Below are 21,528 nucleotides of genomic sequence, written 5' to 3'. Positions count from 1 at the left end.
CACCCCCACCCCCGGTCAATGGTGACCCGCTTTAAATCTGGTCACCTTAGAAAAAGCCACTTAAACCAAAAAGACATTAGCTTTTTCTTACACAATAGTAAGTGGTCCTGAGCAGGTCTTTGGTGTTGAACATATACTATTCCTGAAGCTACGTGTTTGTGAGGAAACATGATGGGCCAGCAGAGTTGAATGTTTGCCAGCCCTCTAAATGTGTGCCATTCCAAGAGCTAAATATTTCCCTGAACATTCCTTGAGTAAATGAATAACTTGCCCTTTAAACCTGAAGCACATATTTGTTTCTTCATTCTTTTGGCTAGCACTGTTGTATCCAGCCTTAACTTCTTACAATTAGTCAGAGGGAGACAAGTGGGATGGTGTAGACTTCTCACTTCAACCGTCTGCTGAAGATGGGGGGAGATAGTGCTATTCAAAGACATTCTGTCCTTAGAAACTTAGAATCCAGGATGGAAATAATCTTAGTGACACAACAGGAATGTTTGAAAGATATTTCATCAACCGACTGTAGAAGGCTGTGTTCCAAGAAAAATGCCCCATACCTACAAAGTTGAAAAGTAAGTGTTTTAAGTCATCCCTTCTGATTGTTTATGTGTTTAAAATGACAATCGGTATCTGGGGAAAATAAAAGCACTGCTACTAAGACATAAAAATGTACAAAATAGTAGGATCTTAATCAAATAACAATAGATTTTGAGAGTTGCATAGTGGCTCTTATACGATTGCCAACCTTTAACTCTAAGCAAAGAATACTTGTAATGTTATCTGTCTATCATGTTTTGAATCTGTGGTATGAGCATGTGTTTTTAAACCTCTTGAAAGCATTTATTTTAGTTGATATTGTGTTATTTGTTTTATGATTTCCATTTCCCATTGGTAGAATTTTCTAGAAGCAAATGTCTTGTTTCATTCCGAACATGAAAACAAATAAATAAAATAGAGTGATCATATATTTAACATCCCATTTATTTACTAGGGGCCAATAATGCCGAGATTCTCAAAAAGCAATGCCAGTATATGGTTAAATTTTCTAATAGTATCAAATAATTGATAAAAGAGATTTAAAAATGCATTTTTGTGTTCTCAATGAGTGTATATGTATAGAGAAGTAAAACCAAATGGAGTAGCTCACGTGGCGAGAATTCAAAACTGGAGAGCCGTGTTAGATGGAGGCAGCTTGTGGAGCGTACCAGTGGTAAGAGTCAAGTAAGATCGAAACAAAGCACCTGCTCTGTGTGGCAACTTGAAAACAGCCACTCTGGGGATGGGAGGAATTTCTTCCTCATAGTTTTTCTATGCTCTGTTTATCTAGCAAGGTGATCAAAATAGAAAAGTTCCTGCTGTTTTAGATCTTACTATTATTTCTTCCTGGTGGGATTTGACACAGGAAAGAAATAAAATAGAAGTAGATCATCCTTTGGAACATTTTAGCTTAGTCTGTGTGAGAGCTATAATAATACTGATTCAAAGTTAATAATAGTGGAGTCAGAAGGGAGACACGATGTTTCTGAAAGGTGGGGAGAAACTTAGGAAGCATCAACAGTGTTGAATTTTTGTTTTCAGGAATAATTCCTAAAGCCTTGGGTGGCACTTTTGCTCTAAGAAGGCCTCGTTCCTTGATCAGATCAGAAAGCGGAGGTGAAGCGGCCATGAATCAAAGACATTTATGATGGGAAGTGGGGAAAGGAGACCAGAGAACTCTGACCTTCTTGGCGCCGTCCCAGTCATAATTGGAGTTGGTAAATGATCCACACCTAGTGAGCAGTAGATTATATCTGGCTACGTTAGCAAAGTCTCTTGCCAGCGAAACAATTAGGGAGCATAACTTTCTGGTGGACACTAGCTAGATGCTTGGCTTATTTTGCTACAGTGGCCATTCAAAATCAACAGTCAGTCTAGTTCTCTTATGGAATTCTATAGAATGATGCCAGTGAGCTCCTGAGGACAGTCCTTTGAACGTGGAGAATTGTCTTCCTTTGGCTTTCTCTTAACATCTGCCCCATCCTCAAACCCTTTAGATATTTCTTACAGGGTTTTCCCTCTCCCTAGCCCTTCCTTTTGAATTACACTCCTAAGTAGAACCGCAGGGAGCTCTACTTACCATTCATTTTGCTTATGATGGTAACCAAGTAGTCACCTACACCGTTACCTGGTTTCCAGATCACAGACTGCTGTCCTTTGCCATTGGTGGCAGTGCGGCACAATGCCTACACAGCTTCCTCTGTCTTTGTTGGCCAGCTGGTGCCAGTCTTCCATTAGTTCCCTTGGACACCCTCAACCTGGCTTAACATTAGACGAAAAGAGTCCCTAGTCATTTCCCTCACTCTTTTAAAGGATGGTGGAAGTAGAATCTATTGATAAATTCTCCAACGGAATTTCCTTTTGATATCTCCCGTATCAGCTGACCCAAAGCTGCTGAAACCAAAGCTGCGGTTCCTGGCGTGCGTAGGATTTCAAGTTGTCTGGCAACTATTCCACAAAGTTCAGGCTTATAATGCTCAGGGGAACTTAAACCAAAATTCTATCTTTCTATCTTCATAGCTTCTACAGTTCTAGGACATAAAGTAGTAATACCATCTAATGTATCCTTACCGATTGCCATCCAGGAAATAGAGAATGCCCGTAAGGGAGAAATTTAGAGATGGTTCTGAAGGGAAATTCCAATAAAACAGCAATCCTGAGTAATAAAAATTAGTTGGGGTGTGATAGTGGGAGCATGAAAAATATTATTTAAAGTCATTTTTGCTTAAAAACAGAACCTTTTACAAACTGAATATTACCGTATATACTCAAGTATAGGCTGAGTTTTTTTCAGCACATTTTTAATTCAGTGTTTGTGGTAATATTAGGTTCTTGGCTTATACTCGAGTATATACAATAACTAAGCAGTGTGATTTTCCTTAAGCCTGTAAGCATAGTTTACACAAGTCAGTATTTTTTTTCGAATGAAAAATTATTTATTTATGCAATGCACTCATAGATACCAAAGACAATTTGGTTTTTGAAACTAAATGAGACCATATGTGTACCATTAAATTCGGAGTGCATTATCCGAAAGTCAAACAACAGCACGGCAAATCCAACACATGTGCAGATGTTCTCTGCATTCACGCTTCATCGAGCATCAAAACCCACCAATCTTTGAGTCCTTTTCTTGTACATTATCCATTATCCACCTTCTCTGCATGTGAATGGATCCCTGGATTTTATTTAATTTTCTGTGTTACATTCTCCACACATCTATATCAGTGGCTGCTATTTTGGGGGTTGCATGTCATCCTCCTGGGGTCCATGGTTTGATGCCTACGGAGTCGGAGACAGGGCTTACTCCACAATGCCAACCCGTAGCAAATGCGCTCCAGTCACACGTCAGTATCGTTGTGCGACAGTCACTTGTCTCTGTTAACTCACAATTTCAACAGATTGTTTCCTGGCAATTTAAACTGTTGTTAAATACACTTCTTCATACATTTGGAAGTACCTTCTTAAAACTATATCATTTTTAACCAACTCTTTAAAAGTCTCATGGAACATATTTACAATGCTGTAAGCTAATCCTTTCTATGTACTTATAAATGTCATAAATTCAATTCTCTTAGGCATTTCAAGCATGTTAACATTACGATATTTAGTTTAAAAAGACAAGCTCAGGTGACATACATGCATTGAGGTCTGCTTCTTTTATTTATTCCACTACGATAACAGGAAAGAAACTGGTTTTGTGTACTTGCTTGTTTTTGAAAAATGAAACCTGGCTTACATGGACAAAGAGAAGAGGGATCCGTGAGAGGAACAAGGTTTTAGAAGTTGGAATGCAGATAGTTAAGGGAAGAAAGAAAAGATAATGCTACCAGTGGGGGAAATTGAGCACAAAATTCATGGGGCAGAACTCTCAACAAGTGATTGGTAATACTGAATATCTTAGGAAGTTAGGATAAATTTAGGAATAAATTGCTTATTTAAAGGGTAGGTGGACCCAAGAGTAAAGACCTAATACCACTAACATTAAGAACTCCCCTAGGAGGAATGTAAGGATGATTCAAAATGTTAAAAATCAGTCAACTTAATCCACACCTCCACAGAACAAAGGAAAAGAAGCACGCGCTCACCTTTATGGATGCAGAAAAGCATTTGCTAACACCCCACACTCTTTAACACCCGTAAAAGACTGACATAGCAGGGGAATTCTCCAATAGAGTTCAGCCAAAATTCTGCTTAATGGAGAAATCATACTTAATAAAACAAAAAATATGGAAATGTCACCCAGAGGAGGTTTAAGTTCCAAACCTCTCCACTCTTCAGACCCTGACCAACTCACAAGACAAGGTGAGGGACAAAATTCAGACCAGAATCAGAGAAAAGTACGAATAGAAAGAGTGACTTATTAAAGGGGATACTTTGGAAAAGAAGCCCAAAGGGCCCTTAGCTAGTCTAAAGGGCCTGGCAAAATGTGAATCCGGACCTTGGAGTCTGGCTGGCTTTCTGGCCAGTCTTCTCTATTGGCCGGCTCTCTAGTGGTCTCCTCTCTCCGGGAATGCATATTCCAGCACCCCAGATTTCATGCTGCGCTCATGTCTCAGACCCCGAACTCAAGAATCTCCTCAGTCGTTATGGCAGTAGTGTGACCATGGGTCTTCACCGGGCCAATTCATTGTCTCTGTTATCTTCAGTCTCTTCCCTTGATAGGGATGTTTTATTCTGCTCACCTTCCTGTGTGCTGGAGAGGTAGGTATGTGGGGAAACATGTCTCCACCTCTCCTCTGTATTACAATGTCTGTCATATTCGCACCATCATCACCTCTTCTCCCCTTGCCGACCTCGGACTAGCTAACAACGCAAAGCTGGTGTTTCTCAACATATCTTCTACTTCTGCATTTCTGGAGAGGGCCCTGGTGGCGCTGTCAGGTAAGCATTGGACTGCTAACCACTAGGCTGGCAGTTCAAACCCACCAGATGCTCTGAAAGTTTATATTTCAGTTCTCTGAAGACGTAGGTTCTTTACTTTATCTCACAGGATGTAATGACTTGATGGCATGTTAAAATACAAGATTACCTAGCTAATGGGAAACAAGACCTCTTGGCATGAAAGATGTATTTTGATCACATGGCTGCCCCCTGCAGCTGGACAGGTAATTTTCTGCCTTTGCAGGGACCCTTATAAAATAAGTAGAACTATGTAATCCAGATCATTAAATCCTATTAAAGAGGAAATGGACGTCCCCAACATGACCAAGGTATGGTGGCTAATGGCAGGTTTAGGATTAGAGGACTAGAGTCACTTGTAACTACTTTACCATAATGCCTCCTTCCTGTTACATTAAAAGTTAACAGAGTGATTGCTGGGGGTTGACTCTCGGGTCTTGATGAGTCATCATTGACTCAATGACAGTGAGTTTGTTTGTTTGGTTTTGGACTATGGTACAGCCATGCATTCCATGTCGGATTCCTCACCAATGCACTTCATAAACAGCCACCTCCTGTCTGACCGTGAATTCCGTGCATAGTGTTCCGATGAACAGATTTCAGCCAAGTTTCCATATTAACACAAAGAGGGAGCACATGGTGAACGACTTCCAAAACATGCCCGTGACAACCCTATGGATTGCCGTGGTCTGAGCTGCAGCTGATTGCGGAAATAGTACAGGACCCAACAACATTTTGTCATAGTGTGCAAGGGGTTGCCATGAGTCACGGGCACTCCTTGGCAGCTCACAACAAGCTCTGGACACTGACTGACGATGCCCTCTCCACGACTAATCTCACTGGACTCTCACAGTCGCGTGCCAGTAGGTCTTCCAGCTGGCAGCAGATGGCAAGTCCAGCCTGGTGTGTTTATAAGTAATGGGACCAAGATTTGTATGAGACCTTGCCTTCAGAGGTGTTTAGGACAGGCTGGTCTGAAGGATGACACTGAAATAAGCTCTATGCCATGAGGAGGAGCCAAGCTGTTGGAAATCTAGATGTTAGCATGCCAGGCAGAAAGGATTGAAGCACCTGGGACTGTGAAGAAGATAACAGAGGTCAAGGCATGTTGAGGAGTCTGGTTTTTATTCTAAACTATAAGAGGAGTTTATTGGAAAATTTGAGTAACATTAGGAGTAACATTTAGCTGATTCATGAAATCAGGCATTCATCCCAGATATTGAAATGAGAATCAAGTGAAGGAGGACAAGAGTTGGAAAGGGACAATTAGTTAGGAGGAAGGCAACGTGTCCCACATGAGCTTCCTCTGCTGGACGGCCAACATTCCTGATTTTCAACCATGACTCTAAGCCAATGTTTCTCAACATTCCTCATGCTGCGACCCTTTAATACAGTTCCTCATGTTGTGGTGACCCCCCAACCATAAAATTATTTTTGTTGTTACTTCATCACTGTAATTTTGCTACTGTTATGAATCATACGCCCCCTGTAAAAGGGTCATTTGACCGCCAAAGGGGTCGTGGTCCACAGGTTGAGAACCAGTGCTCTAAGTGGAGGCTTAGTTCTATTCTGTGAGATGTCTTCTGATTTGTCAATGTCCCTTTCTTAAGGGAGCCCCCAGCCATGGACATAGTACTCTCACAATAACCTCCCTTAACCATAAGTAAACCATCAAGTGCAGTTTCAGATTGACCTCTGATTCCCTACCAACTTTGACCCATTTGAGGATGGGGTTAGAATCATGTCAAGGGAAGTGTCATGTCTCTCCGTTAACTTTTGCAAGGCCTAGAGTTTCACACCAAGCTGTTGTTAGTGATAGATTATTGCTGATACCTCTTTTTAAGAAAAATATTAAAATCAACTCTCGTTATTTCTCAAGTTAAAGCCCTGTTTTGGTTCTAAGCATTCTTTTCAGCACAAGAATGATTTTTCTTTCAGAATTTTGAATGTCCCGTATTTAGTTGAAACATGTCCTCCTTGCCCCCGCTTTTCGAGAGTGTTTCTAAGGGCTTTATCTGGGAGCTTTATGAGAGATCATAATCTTGTTCCATGAATGATGGAGAACTAGAGAGGAACGACTGAAAATCTTCAACTTTGTTTCCATAGGTTGTAGCTATCTATGAAACAGATTGACCAGAACCAATTTTTCCACTATTTCAGTGAAGGGATATAAAAAAAAAATATATATATATATATATATCAATAAAGAAGTATGTTACCTGGCAGTAGCAGAGACCTGATTACACAAATGAAAGTTTTCTTCTCTCAGTCAAAGTGTCCAGAGGTGGGAAACCCAAGCTCACAGTCTCAGGCTCTCTCTCTGTTCTGACATCCTTAGTGAATGGCTCTCATCTTTAACTTGACTTTTAGCCCTCCAACCATCATACTTCCCTGAACAGCATTCGGCCCATCCAGCGCTGTTCCTGGTGGTCGGCAGTAGCCTTTCACCCTGCTCTCAAGCCTTGCTCTCCTGAGTACCCTCTTTAAAACCTGTGGTATCAACACCACGTCTCCCGAACAGTCAAAACTTCCTTCTTCCGAAAGAGTCTGAAAGACGTCTTCCTCTAAAACGTCACTCAAACTGGTTTTCTTTTTTCCATCTCCACCACGGCTTCAGTTGTCTCCCACCTGAACATTGCAGTACACCCCCCCCCCCCATGGAATACATGCCCCTTCAGTTAACCCGAATGGATCTTTAGAGAGCATAGCCTGACTTACCGCTGAGAAGAATATTTATGTTTCAGGATGTTGGAGTCATAAATGGGCTTGACTTCTACTCTACCATTTATTAATTGAACAAGCATGGGTGCAGTAACTTTTCAAAGCTGCTGTCTGCTCATTTGTAAAATGGAAGTGATAGCAGTGCCTATCTCTCGGAATCCGTATGAGGGCTAAATGAGAAAACATGTGCCAATGGCCTAGAAAATGCCTGGCCCACAGTAAGTACTCAAAATATTGCTAACAGTCACACCTATCAATCATTTCTCCTCCAAAACATTTGACATAGTGACTTACTGTATTGGAAACAGAATCTCGGATCGACATTCAGAACTTCCCATATATTGGAGCCAAACTACTATTAAAAGTCTCATCCCCCATTTCCACCATTTATATCAACTCTAGTGATACTGAAAAGAGCCCTGGTGGTGCAATGGATTAGATAATGACTGGGAACAAAAGGCCAGCAGTTCAAACCCACCAGCAACTCTGCAGGAAGAAGATTAGGTTTTCTGTTCCTGTGAAGCTTTCCAGCCTCACTACCCCAAGGGGACCGTTCTGCTCCACTCCATAGCATTCCTGTCCCTCAGAATTGACGGGATGTCTGTGATTTGGTCTGAGTGAAACTGAGCCAGGCCATGCGTCTTCAATGTGCCTCACACTTTCCTGCCCGAGGACGTGGGTCAAGTGCTTCTCTCTGTGTAGAATCTCTGCCATGCAGCTTCTCTTCCCTTCCATGGCAGCCTCACCTTTTCAGACATTCTTAAATGAAGCATTTCCTGATTTCTCACATGTCTAATTCCAGCCTAGGAATTCTGCTGAACTTCTGGCATTAAGTACTCATTATTTGAGTACCTGCCTTGTTGACTCTGTTAGACTGTCATCTTGAGATCAAAGACCAGAACTTTCTTGGGCATTCTGCTTGAGTGTGCCTGTGGTGTTGAGCCTTTCACACGGACACTTAGTCACGGCTGTGAATTGTGTCTCAGTTCCAACTGGAGCTCCCCTCTTGAACTGAGCACATGAGGACACAGATGCCCAAAGCAGTGTTCTTTTTTTTTTTTTTGTGGCACAACGTTGCTCTATGAAAAGGGGACCCAAAGTTGATTTCACTCATATTTATATCTTGTACATCACTTTCTTCATCAACCTGGTTTGACTGATACTGATTGTACTAAATCCAGTTGTCAAAAATAGGACCACAGATCCTAGGTTTAGCGTGTGCTCTGGCAACATCCAAAGGCTCTTGGCAAAAACGGCAAGAGTTGGGGCCCACTAAGCCTGGGTAAACAGTCACTATACTTCAATTTCTGTGTAGGCTGTGGTGTAATTTGCACAAAAGAGGGAAACAAAAGTTTAGAAAATGAATTTGCTGTAAGCTGCATCAAACTGAAGCAGCACCTTATGTTGAAATGTTACACCATTGCAGTGCACAATATTCTATTTCTACAGTTTAGAAACTTTGAAGACTATTTGTTAAGATTCCTGATGACACACTTCTGGAAGGGATCACAGAATGTGGGGGGTCAGTACAACATGAGTATCTGTGCAACACCTGACGCTTCTAAGTTTCCTCTAACTGGCAGCTAACAAGACTGGTCCCCAAAAAGGAAGTCAATCCCTCCGGGGGGTGGGTGGTGGTGGTGGTGGTAGGGGGATGTCAGCACCAATAATTTTGAATAAGAGAATCTTCTGGCCATCTTAAATCAATTCAGAATTATCATCTGGCACTTGGGAAACTTGACCTTGATACCAGCAAAGTCATTTCTGTTCCTCATAAGAACAGTGGGATAATATCAGACCACTGCCACTATGACCCTATTCTCCCTCCCCAGGAACTGCTTCGCTGGTATCTGTAGTTGAATTTTAAGAACTTCATTATTTACCTGAGAACCTGGAGAAGCCTCAAAGTTCTCATCAGTCTTTCTGCCATGTGTGTGTGAATTAGTTCAAAGTTTGCCTAGAAGATAACTTTAGTTAAAAAGACTAAAATCACTGGAATTCAGAAAAATAAGAGGAAGCCAAGAGTATGCTATTATTGTTCCAAACAAAACAATAAAAACCCCAATCCCCGCAAACCCAATCTCATAGCCGTTGAGTTGCTGCCTACTCATAGACATACTGTAGGTCAAAACTGACCTGCCCTGGTGAGATTCCAAGACTGTACCTCTCCATGGAAATAGAAAACCTCAGCTTTCTCCCACTAGGGCAGCAGTCCTCATCCTGTGGGTCGTGACCCCTTTGGGGGTCAAACGACCTAAGACCATCAGAAAACACATATTTGCGATGGTTAGGGGTTACCAAAACATGAGGAACTCTATTTGAGGGTCGCACCCTCAGGAAGGTTGAGAACCACTGCACTGCTGAGTTTTCATTCAGCAGCCCAATTTGTAACCATTACATCACCAAATCTCCAGGTTAGGAGTCATCAAATCAATTTCAGCTCATCACCATCTCCCTGTGACATGGTAGAAGTGGCCCCTAGGGTTTGCTAGGCTGTTATCTTTACAAGAGCAGGTCTCCAGGTCTTCCTCCCAAGACGCTGCTGGGTGGGGTCCTATCAGCAACCATTTGGTTAGAAGCTGGATGCTACTTGTTGTGCTACTTAGTAGGAGGATCAGACCTGGAATATAGAATTCAAGGGATTACTGAAAATGAATGGACGCCCATTGCCAGTAAAAGTCACCACTGCTCTATGAAACACCAACAGCCAACCCCCTGACAAACCTATTGCCACGGAGTTGAATCACACTCATAATGAGCCTATTGAACAGAATAGAACTGCCCCGTAGGATTCCTAAGGCTGTAATGTTTATGGAATCAAACGATCACAACTTTCACCCACAGAGCAGCTTCTGGACTGGAACCACTGCCCTCTGAGTTAGCGATCAAGTACTAACTGAACCCTAGTGAGCCCCGCCAGAATTGGTCCGCCATTACAGGTACTCTCTATTCAATTGCTCACGGCTCCCAAACTCCGTGGGAAGGAATATAGGCAGAGGAAAACAGAAGCGCTGGTGTTGCCAAGTAAAACAAGTAACAGGACTCTTACCAAATGTTAATTATGCAAATATTTCTGACCCAAGATTAGTACTATGAGCAGTCTCTTTTCACGCAAAGTTGTTGCTAATCTTTTATTTTCTGTTGGACACCACACGAACTCACGTGCTACCATCGAGTCTATACTGACTCGTAGAATTGCCCCATGTGAGTTTCCAAGGCTGTCACTCTTTATGGGAGTAGAAAGCCCTGTCTTTCCTGTGGAAGGATTTGTCCTTGCAGGTTGCTGACTTGAAGCCCAGTGTGTAACCATGATGCCCCAGAGCACCTTGTAGAAAGAGGGCCAGGCTTACGTAATTTACATTGCAAAAGATCGCATGGCTGCAGGTGGCTGGGAGCCCAGAGACCACCCTGTGACTGACTGGCCATCAGCTGCTGCAGGAAGGAGAAGAGCAACAATCCCTGGGGCCCCCTGGGATTAGCCAGGTTGCCAATCTAGCCTTCTTCCTCTTCTCTTTCTGAGCCTCCTTGGAACGAAAGACTTTGGCCTACTCGTTTTTTGTTGTTTTTAAATTAAAGTGATGCCTCAATATGCGTACAGGATAAGTGCTGACAATAAACCATACATTTTGGATTTTTGAGTTTGATTGTTTTTAACACTGGTCAAAAGCAGGCCGCTCCTGTTCAACTGCAGGACACGTTGGCTCTCGGAGGACCACGGCCCTCACACTGACACGTGCAAGATGGACTCCTAGGTTTTTATGAAACCTCCCTGCTTTGTTCAGTGTTGGCTGTCCATGCAGTGTTGAAATACACAGGCAAAACCACTCATCGGTGAGTGGCCTGTGACCACTAGTTTGCAATTCTTACTGTAAAACGACAACAGGCCCCTTCGGTCCTGGGACTCTGAGCACACAGCAGGCATTGGACCAGCTTTCCTCATTTGCCTGTCACCATGACCGGCTTCAAATAAAAGCAGCATTTCTCCCTTAGGAACTTCAGAACGCTTCCTAATGGGGAACAAAACAAGGCAGGGAAAAGCAGCATTTATCTTGTTTCTTTAGGGGAACATTTACTTTCATACAATATTGGTAGAAATGGCCTTTTCCACCTTGCTTGTAAAGACGCCCAGAGGCATAAGAGGGAGGAAACCCATCCAATAAAGATGGCAAGGACAGCGCCTACAGCAGAATTCAAATCACCTGCTGCAATCCCAGTGCGGGACTTGCCTGAGCACGTTTGGAAAGGGCTCTGTGGCTTGCATTGGTCAGTCGGAGGGATCATGTTAAAAGAGAGTTCTGAATCTGGTTCTTGAGTGTCCAAAAATACATTTCAAATACAGTTTGTAATTTCAGTGTGAATGAGCTCAAATTTTTGTTACTTCAACTCACCATAAATCGTTCTATCAGTCTAAAATGTAGCCAGACTTTCCACTGGACTTCTCTTCCTTCTAATTATTCACTGATTTATTAAAATACTCACTACCAATTATGAATCATAGGGCCCCAATAGGACCGAGTAAAACTGCCCCAGGGGGCTTCCAAGACGGTCTATCTTTACAGGAGTAGAAAGCCTCATCTTCCTCCCTCTGAGTGGCCGGTGGGTTCAAGCTGCTGACCTTGTAGTTCGCAGCCCAGTGAGTACCTTGCTGTGTTACCAGGGCGTCTGTCATTGAATTCGGTCTCTGCGTATTGAGCACCTACTTGGATTTCCTTGATTAACAAAACTGGTGAAGATCCTTGCCCACACAGAGCTTATATTTCAAACTTTGAACATTTCCCAATATGTTCAAAGGAATTAGGTGCAATAGAAAAAGTTCACCCACAAGAAGCTAAGTGGGATCAGGGACAGAGATGTATGTGTTGTCTTTTAAAGAGGAAAGTCAAGTTTGGCCTCTGGAGATTATGACACTGAACTGCAGAAGAAAGGTACGGTGGACGCTTTTTAAAAATTGGGTTTCCTTCTCTGATTCTTTCCAGTATGGGTTACTGTGTGGGAAAGGGCTGGTAGGTGCATGTTGTGTGTAATGATAGGATGCAGGTCTTTAAAGCAAAGAGGTAAAGACAATTTTAAGCAATGCTAAAAAATAAACCTCAATGAGTACTTATTTCTGGTATTTCACATCTGTCCAGTGACAGAGGGCCGACTACTGCTGTCTGTTTCAATTAGTTTACAAACTTCTCATGCCACCTCATCTGGAGCTCATTATAACCCTTTGAGGCAGACACCTTTTTTTGTTGTTGTTTTAGGTGATGAAAGGAAGGTTAGAGGTATGCTTAAGTGGCCATGCCTCCTTCCTTACTTATTGCCTTCAGGATGCGATCAAACCACTGCTCACAAAGCTCAGTTTTCATGAGTGTTATAGTAGCGTCACAAAACAGTTAAGAGACATGCCTAAGAATACCAAGCCCAACAAGTAGTAATTGGTTTGTTCTGATATTATTATCTGTTAATATTATCAGTTATGTTGAAATATTATATTTTCCTATCGTTGTTATGATTGTGCTTCACTGAAGTAGTTTCCATAACTATGAATAAACCTCAGTATTTCTACAATGATGTAAAAACTAGTTTGGTACACATAGATCACTGAGTCTGATATGCTTGGCTACAGGGATATTGGTGAAAAGGCTAAAATGAACCTAGTTTGGTGACTCACTTATTTGCACAAACAGAATTATTATAGAAAAAATATCTCTTTAAATTCAGAGTAATTACTGTTTTAAAGCTAGTAACTAAGAAGACAATATTATCTACTGTTTTGGTGAGCTGGGTCTGAAAAATAGATTACAGTATTACCTTTTCCTTATATTTTTAAGTTATTCTTTACTTGATGCAATAAATATACTACATCTTTATGAGTGTGTGTGTGTGTGTGTGTGTGTGTGTGTAAAGAGTGAGAGAGTTAAGTCAAAGATGTCTGCCTTCAATGCATCCTGTTATTGACAGTTGAATGAAAACTTTCTGTCTCAGTATTTGTGTTATGCAGGGTTCAATAGAGAAACAAAACCAGGACACTTATGAATACATATATATATACACACACACATATATATATGAATAGATTCATACAGCACTAAGGAATACAACTGGTAATTAGTCCATACAACAGAGGGCTCAGTTCAACTTGATTCCATGGAACAATTAATATACTGAAAGTCCTTCAACTCATGGGGGCAGCTGGGTCCAAGGTCAAGGAAGCAGACAGCTGAGTCTTCCCTCAGGCAATTCACCCACAGGCAGCAAACAGCAGGGCGAGTCACAGCAGTCAGCAGCTCAGGAGCTTAGGGAAACAGGCTGGGATGGAATATCAAACTCAAGCAATGCAAGGCGACAGGATTCACCAGCCTCACGCTCAAGCAATGCACACACCAGCAATGTGGCAAAGCAGGTCTTGGAACCTCAAGCTCCAGCAACATGATCCATGGTTGGCTGTCACACAGGGAGTGTTGCTCACAAGATAAGGCAGAGAACTAGCTAAAGCAGCTGCATGTTGATCCCATTACCAGAGAGCAAGAGAGAGGGGGGCAGGCTTTGCTGAGCCATTTATCTCTTTTTCCCTCCAATCAAACGTAACTTTATTAATCCCACATGTTCCTATTGGCCAGGTTGGCATAATAAACCTACCTATCACGGTATTCTTATGTAGAATTTTAAGGAAAAGGGTCTGATAGCAACACTGCTTTAGAAAACCCAAATGGCTACCAATGCCAGCAATATGTCAATATCCAATATAATCATAAAAAAGAAAATTTGTACGCCCAAAAGTTTTCCATAGATGTTTGTGATGATTAGTAGATATGTATGTTCTGTGTCGGTGTCCTTGTTGTTGTTGTTAAGTACTATCCAGTCTCTCCCAACTTATTGCAACCCTGCGTACAACAGAACAACACACTGCATGTGGGGCCCTTCTCTTGTTTGAGCCCATTGATGGAACCGTGGGTCAATCCATCTTGTTGAAGGTCTTCCTCTTTTTCATTGCCTCTCCGTTTGACCAAGCATGATGTCCTTCTCCGGGGACAGCCTCTCCTGACAGTGTGTCCAAAGGACTTGAGACAAAGTCCCATTATCCTCGCCTCTAAGTGTCCACACTTCTGTCCACACTCTGTCCACACTTCTTCCAAGACAGCTTTGTTTGTTCTTTTGGCAAACTAGTCTGTGTCCTGATAGAATGTTTTCTAATCTCCTGATATTTAAACACGGTCTGAAAATCTCATGTATTTTAGGTCTGTTTTTAAGTCCACGATAGGAGTTTACAGCGCAGTTATTATGAATGTGTCAAATTGTACCTCTGAAGAAAAGAAAACAAAACAAAGCCTCAAATGTATTCCTTGAAGGAAAAAAAAGTTCATGTATATCTGCTGCAGTTTTTCTTTTACCTTAGGTTTAATATTTTGTGTAAGATGAATGAAAAGGTTGCAAAATTCAGTAAAGTAACTATTGTTTAAGTTTCATATTATAGAACTATATACCGGGACAGCAGTCCAATACTTAACCACTGTGCCACCAGGGCTCATTCTTAGTATTTTTAGAAAGCATTAAAATATCTATAAAAACAAAATTCATGAACAGAACCATTGCTAATTTTGAAATGTTTAATATTCATATTTACATAATCCAGATGGAATACATTCAGGATGAAGTTTTAGGATAAATTTTGCTCTTGAGCAAAATTTTGTCTTTGAAAAGTTTAATCTCAGAACCATTGAATATTTGAATAGATCCTTCAGGACTTCCCTCAGAGAAGTAATAGGTGGCAGCTGATGTTCTAAGGAAGTGGGGCCTACTGTAATTTGGGCCTGATTCTATGAGGGATCTATCATTACTTCTGACATACTGTTATAATATGCTTCGTAGAGTATAGATTAATTATAGATCAACGGTGACAAAATGGCATAGAATAGATTAGATCAACATTAAAATATGACTTTTAGAGTTCACTCCTCCAAGATCATCAATGCTGTGCTCGTCACTTGCCGTTATACTTAACGTACTGGATCCCTACCCTGTTCAGGAAATGTGACAGATGTGACAGAAGTTCTCAGCTTAGGCACACACAGAGAGGAAGGTAACCTTCTTTTTCCTAGACCTCACCTCCCATGCACTGATATCTTTCACCAATCAGGAAGCTCACTCTTCAAGGTTTGTATTGAGATTAAATTATGTCGACACAATTGAATGTACCATGGTTGAACTCAACCTCCACTAGCTTGAAGTGGGATTGATATCACATTGTCAGTTTTAGTTAAGGCTGTCTCTGCACAATCCCCTAATGTTCTCTAAGATTCTCCACAACAGACTCTTCATTCTTGCCAGTTGCTGCTTAATTGCTGATAGGAGATCTTATCAAAGCACTCCTTTGTTGTGGTGATTAGGTACTGCCCAGTCAGCTCCAATTCATGGTGCCCTTGTATACCACAGATGAAACACTGCCCAGGTCCTGCACCAGCCTAACAGTTGTTCTTATATTAGAGCCAACTCTCACAGCCACTGTGTCAGTCTATCTTGTCAAGGGTCTTCCTCTTTCGTACTGCGCCTGCACTTTAATATGCTTCACCAGTACCATAATTCAAATCCAGTGATTCTTCTTCACTTTTCCTTATGCACTGTCAACTTTCACATGCAGATGAGGCGACTGACAAAACCGTGTCTTGGGTCAGGTACACCTTAGTCCCCAAAATAACGTCCTTGGTTTTCAACACTTTAAAGAGATCTTGTGCAGTAGATTTACCCAATGCCATGTGGACCTTGAGTTCCTGACTGCTGTTTCCATGAGCATTGATTGCAGATCCAAACAAAACCAATTTATTGACAACTTTAATCTTTTCTCTGTTTATCATGATGTTACTTATTGGTCCAGTTGTGAGGGTTTGGGTTTTCTTTACATTGAGTTGTAATCCATACTGAAAGCTGCAATTCTTGATCTTCATCAAGTGCTTCAAATCCTCCTCTTTTTCAATAAGGAAGGTTATGTTATCTGTCTATTGCAGATTGTTAATCAGATATTAATTAATTCAACACCTCAAACAGTAAACATTAGAGGTAGAATATAATGTCACTCAGTAAGAGTGATTTAAATTGTTTCCCTCATAAATTAAAATATAATTATAACTCAATAGTCTGAAATAGAATAGAATAGTGAGCATGAATTTAATTATTTATGCAAAGAAAAAGACTTATGGCATGAAATATCTTCTTTCTAAACCTTAGCTGAGCTGTATCTATTTTTCAACCAGAACTCAAAGGAGAGTCTTCAGTTTTATTTTAGGGCACATATATATTAGATTGTGATCAAGAGTCTAACTTGAAAAGGTTAAGTTAATATTTTGATAACAGATAAAATCTTCAAAAAGAGCCAGGAGCTTAGGTAATGAGATTTAGATTTCATAGGGCTAGAATGTCAAAGGTGAAAGGTAGAAAAGGGATTTTCAAATCATAGAGAGATGATTATTCTTAGTTTAAAGTTCATAGTGTTCTACACCAACAACTCTTTTAACATATGGAGATGGGTAAAAAAATATTGCTACTGTGGTTGCAGGTCCTTCATGCTTGGATTTATTTAAAACAAAATATGTTTAAACATGTCTCTGAGATCAGTGGATGGCTACAGACAAAAGCCCTCAGTAGCAAAGCTGTCTTAGTCTCATTTGGATGCCTTCAAAAGCAAGGATACTCTGTGGACCATCAGGCAATGGGCCCAGCATGCCAAGATTTTGAGATCAGAGATAGTATCAAATTTTTACAAAACTCATGTGGTTCCTAAATGATTCCTAAATCATTAAAGCTTTGTAACAAGTTTATAGGAATGTTCCCCAACAATTTTTGGTTGGGTCAAGTGTGTTAAGGAAAGTCAGGAAGACCTCATAAATGAGCCTAGAGGGGGAAGACCCTCCACAGTGCTGAATGAAGAAATCAGTCTGAAGTGCAAATACTGATGGACTTGACCCTAGAATTACCATTGATGAGACTGCTACTGAAGTTGGGATCTTACATGGCTCAGCATTTTCGTTTTTAAGTGAACATCTTGTCCTCAGCTAGCTCTCAGCACAATGGATATCAAAAGCATTACACAAAGATCAGCAAGCACAAAGAGCTCATCTTTCCATCAGGCTTTTAAGCAAGAATGAAGCTAATGAAGACAATTTTATGGAACAAATTTTAATTAGGAAAATTCTTGGATTTATCAATCTGATTCAGAAATCATGGTCCAATCAAAACAGTGATTCTGAGAGGAGTCTACTGGGCTAGTTCAATTCAAGGCAGAGAGGCCAGCTCAGAAGGTTAATGTTGTGGTTAAGTGCCATTGAACCTCCTCCAATTCATTGAAACCCTGTGCACAACAGAACTATATACTGGTCCGTCTGGCATCATCCTCACAGTTGTGTGTGAGTGAGCCCATTGTTGTATCCACTGTGTCAGTCCATTGTTTTGAGAGCCTTCCTCTTTTCCACTGATCCTCTACTTTATCCAGCATAATGTCCTTTTCCAGGGAACGGTTTCTCCTCATAACAAATCCAAATAATTTGAGAAAAAGTCTCGCCCCCTCACTTCTAAGGAGCATACTGACCCTACTTCCTCCAAACACATTTGTGTGTTGTTCTGGCGGCCAGAATTCAAATGCTCCAAAATTCTCTGCTCATCCTTACAGGAACGGATAGTTTGCTTTTGGGGGTGGGTTTTCGTTTTGTTTGCGATTTCAAAAGGGTACTTTTTTTTCTTTTCAGTTTTATTGGCTCATAATCCACATCATACAATTCAATTGTTCAGTCATGTCAAGGATCGTACAATCATTTTCACAATCAATTTCAGAACATTTTCTTTCTTTTTTCCCACCATGATTAAATCACCTTTAAAATTAGTTGTGTGATCATCTTCAGTTCTAGTGCTCCCACCCCCTCCTGACTTCATTGTTTACTCCAGAAATCCCCTCCCCTCCCCATTTCTCCCTTACCTGCCTCTATATCCCCTACAAGTCCTTTCATTAGTTATTTCTCTATGCATCCACTCCTTCTGTGCTTCACAAACTGGTAAACCCAACAGAAACAGTAAAGGACAAATGAAATGAGGTAGTAAGGATAAACCAATAGTAATATAAAGATAAAAATACCAACAATGAGCAAGAAAGAAAAGACCTCCATCAATATTTAAAAAGCCAAGGAAGGAATTTTTGTCATGGAACAAGCAAGAGATCCTTCCTTGCACCTAAAGCAAATTCAGGTTGGGTCTAGAGGGAAGTCACCTGGCCCACTGTCAAGTTCGATCAAGCATAATCAGGATTACAATGATCTATGTTTGATAAGGCTGTTCCAGACCTTTGCCTGTGGCTAGAGGGGATCTACCAACGGCTTAATCTGACTAGATACTCTGCAGATAGGTTTGGGGCTTCCACTGCCCTCCACAGCCTGCCACAAATTGGGTGTTTAAAATTTTAGCTCTTATACTTTTCCCTTCAACAAATCTGAATTTTGCTAGGGTCCTCAATGGATCACACAAGCTGGTGTGCATCTTCTATGTGAACTGTGTTGACTCCTCACTTAGATGGCTGCTTGTTTAAATACAGCCTTTAAGACCCCAGCCACAATTGCAATTGATAGCTTGGCACCAACTGCTCTCTTCACCACACTTTGCTGTAGCACCCTTATTTTTAGTGATCGTTTCATGAAGGCAGGTACTGAGCAGGGTCATCTTATTAGAATGGGTCTAGAGTTAAGTAAAAAGTCACAATCCATCTGCTCATCCGTGGCGTATGCATGCCTGGAGTTTACTTTGGCAGTCATCTCATGACAAAAGTGAACTCCCACAGGACCAGCTACAAGAGTACCAGCAACAAATGTACCAGCAATTAACAAACAAGCAAGGGGAAAACAACAATAAAATATAAGCTAAAGGCAGGAGAACAAAAACTCATATTAACAGAAAAGTACAACCTTGTCAATCATCCCCCTCCGGTATTAGGCGTTTGCACTGATGGGATCAATTTTCCCAGGGACGCAGCACTCTGGACACTGTCAGTAGGAGGAGTCTACACAAGTACAGATTCATCTTGAGCTGAAGCCCATGAGCTGTTGCCCTGCACAGTTTGATCTCCCGTTCTACTGAGCTCTGTTTACCCTAAGCATGGGCTTGGTGCCAGTGGGGAACCTCCTGGATCAGTTCTTGCATGTGCAGTTCCCTACCCAACAGATTAAAACCTGTCATGTCACTGTGAGGGGAGGATGGAGGTGCTAAGTAGATGGTAATTCTGGGTCCCTTTCCATCGGACAGCTCCCAAGTCGGGAGTTCCCCCCAAAGTCAAAATGGTGCTCTTGATAGATGTCCTTGCTAGACAAAGAACCCCAAACCTTCAAGCAAGCAGAACACTATTGACACCCTCATTCAAACCCCATTCACCATTAGGATTTTATAGTTATCTTAAAAGCATTATAGATTGAATGCCCATACATCTGTATAAAGGCAATCATGCATACTGTATGTAGATTTAATAATAAACATGAACGCACCGCTTTGTTTTCCATTTTTGTCCTATATAGTGATATCAAGAGCTTCCTCAAATGAGTAAAATGTTTGATTCTAACTCTTTGAAAAAATTCATGGTTAGGGCTATTAAGACTTGCCTCATTACAAGTCACTGCCCTTGAACTCCTCCATTTGGTGTCTTGATAGATGCAGCCAATTTGTGCAATAACAAAACTCAGTTGCTTTACTAAATGGTTGGGTAGCATAATTTTAAACTTGGGACAAAGAGGAAATGGAAACATGTTATTGAATGAACACATTTACAGCTTTCCAGTACATAGCTGTTTAAATGCTTGCCCAGCAGTTTGAAACATAGAAGGCATGTTTACCTTTGGAGAGTTGTTATGCAAGTTTTCCTTGTTGGCTTTCATAGGGGTGTTCACAGGTTCTATAATATGCCTCAACAAACACGTGTATGTGATTTGTGATACCCACCTTATCTGTGATTCCCATGACTGGGCTTCACACATCTCTTTCCACAACAGATTGCAGGCAGCACAGGGTTCATCCATGCTGGGTATTCGGCCAAATCCGAGCAGTTATAGGTCAGATGTCACAAAATACTCTCTTCAGCTTTGATTTCTTGAGCTCGTAAACAGGCTGAAAGAGGGAGGATCTTGGGCTTTTTAATGTGCAATGGGACAAAATGATTTCTTTGTACTGAAGCACTGAGGGGGCATTGATTTCCTGGGAAAGCCAGTTTTTATCAAAGTTGGATAGGTGGTTGAGATGCAGTATTTTACACTGGAAACCAAGATTTTTAATAACAAATTCCTTGTCCAAATGAAAAACAAAGGAATTCAAACCTATGGATGAGGTTCAGCTGGTTCCCTGCATTCTGATTTGGTTTCTCTCTGAGGTCTATAGGCATAGGTCAGATATTCTTTCTGCCTCTACAGGGTTCGGCATAGACGTGCCTAATGGCTTGCTGTAACTGAGCCAACAACATCTGTAGGGAGGAATTAGGACAGAAATAGCTAGGATTGAGTGTTGAGGGCATTGCTAAAAACCACAAATTTGATATCTCCTGTGTCTTCTGTAGGTTGAAACAAATATAACCATTTTGATTAAAGGAATGGCAATTAGCCATCTGTGACAAGGCACTTTTGATACTCCTAGTTGAGAACACCTGATGCAAAGTAGTCATAGTTACTTGAAAGCAATCATATGTTTTTATTAGGTGTGCTTATAGCCTGTTTTTTTTAAATTTAATCATTTTGTTGGGAGCTCTTACAGCTCTTATTACAATCCATCCAGCCATCCATTGTGTCAAGTACATTTGTTGCCATCATCATTCTCAAAACATTTTCTTTCTTTTGAGCCAGTTCTAGTGCTCCCACCCCCTCCTGACTTCAT

General features: G+C 41.2%; 1 protein-coding gene across 3 annotated transcripts in view; it reads left to right on the top strand.

The window, feature by feature from the left end:
- The window catches only part of OXR1 (oxidation resistance 1), a 620,623-nt gene that overhangs the window by 451,033 nt on the left and 148,062 nt on the right, over positions 1-21,528 (top strand). The window contains exon 1 of one of the 3 annotated variants that reach the window (XM_045287270.1): positions 393-572. The exons of the other annotated variants lie outside the window; for them this stretch is intronic. The gene's annotated coding sequence lies outside the window, so the exon portion shown is untranslated. Of the gene's footprint in view, positions 1-392; positions 573-21,528 lie in introns of those variants that run through there. 3 annotated transcript variants of the gene reach the window in all.

This window comes from Echinops telfairi, unplaced genomic scaffold (assembly GCF_000313985.2).
Source record: "Echinops telfairi isolate 266 unplaced genomic scaffold, ASM31398v2 ScPeMD7_1;HRSCAF=3_0, whole genome shotgun sequence".
Classification (NCBI taxonomy): Eukaryota; Metazoa; Chordata; class Mammalia; order Afrosoricida; family Tenrecidae; genus Echinops; species Echinops telfairi.
This window is presented reverse-complemented; position numbering and strand designations above follow the sequence as displayed.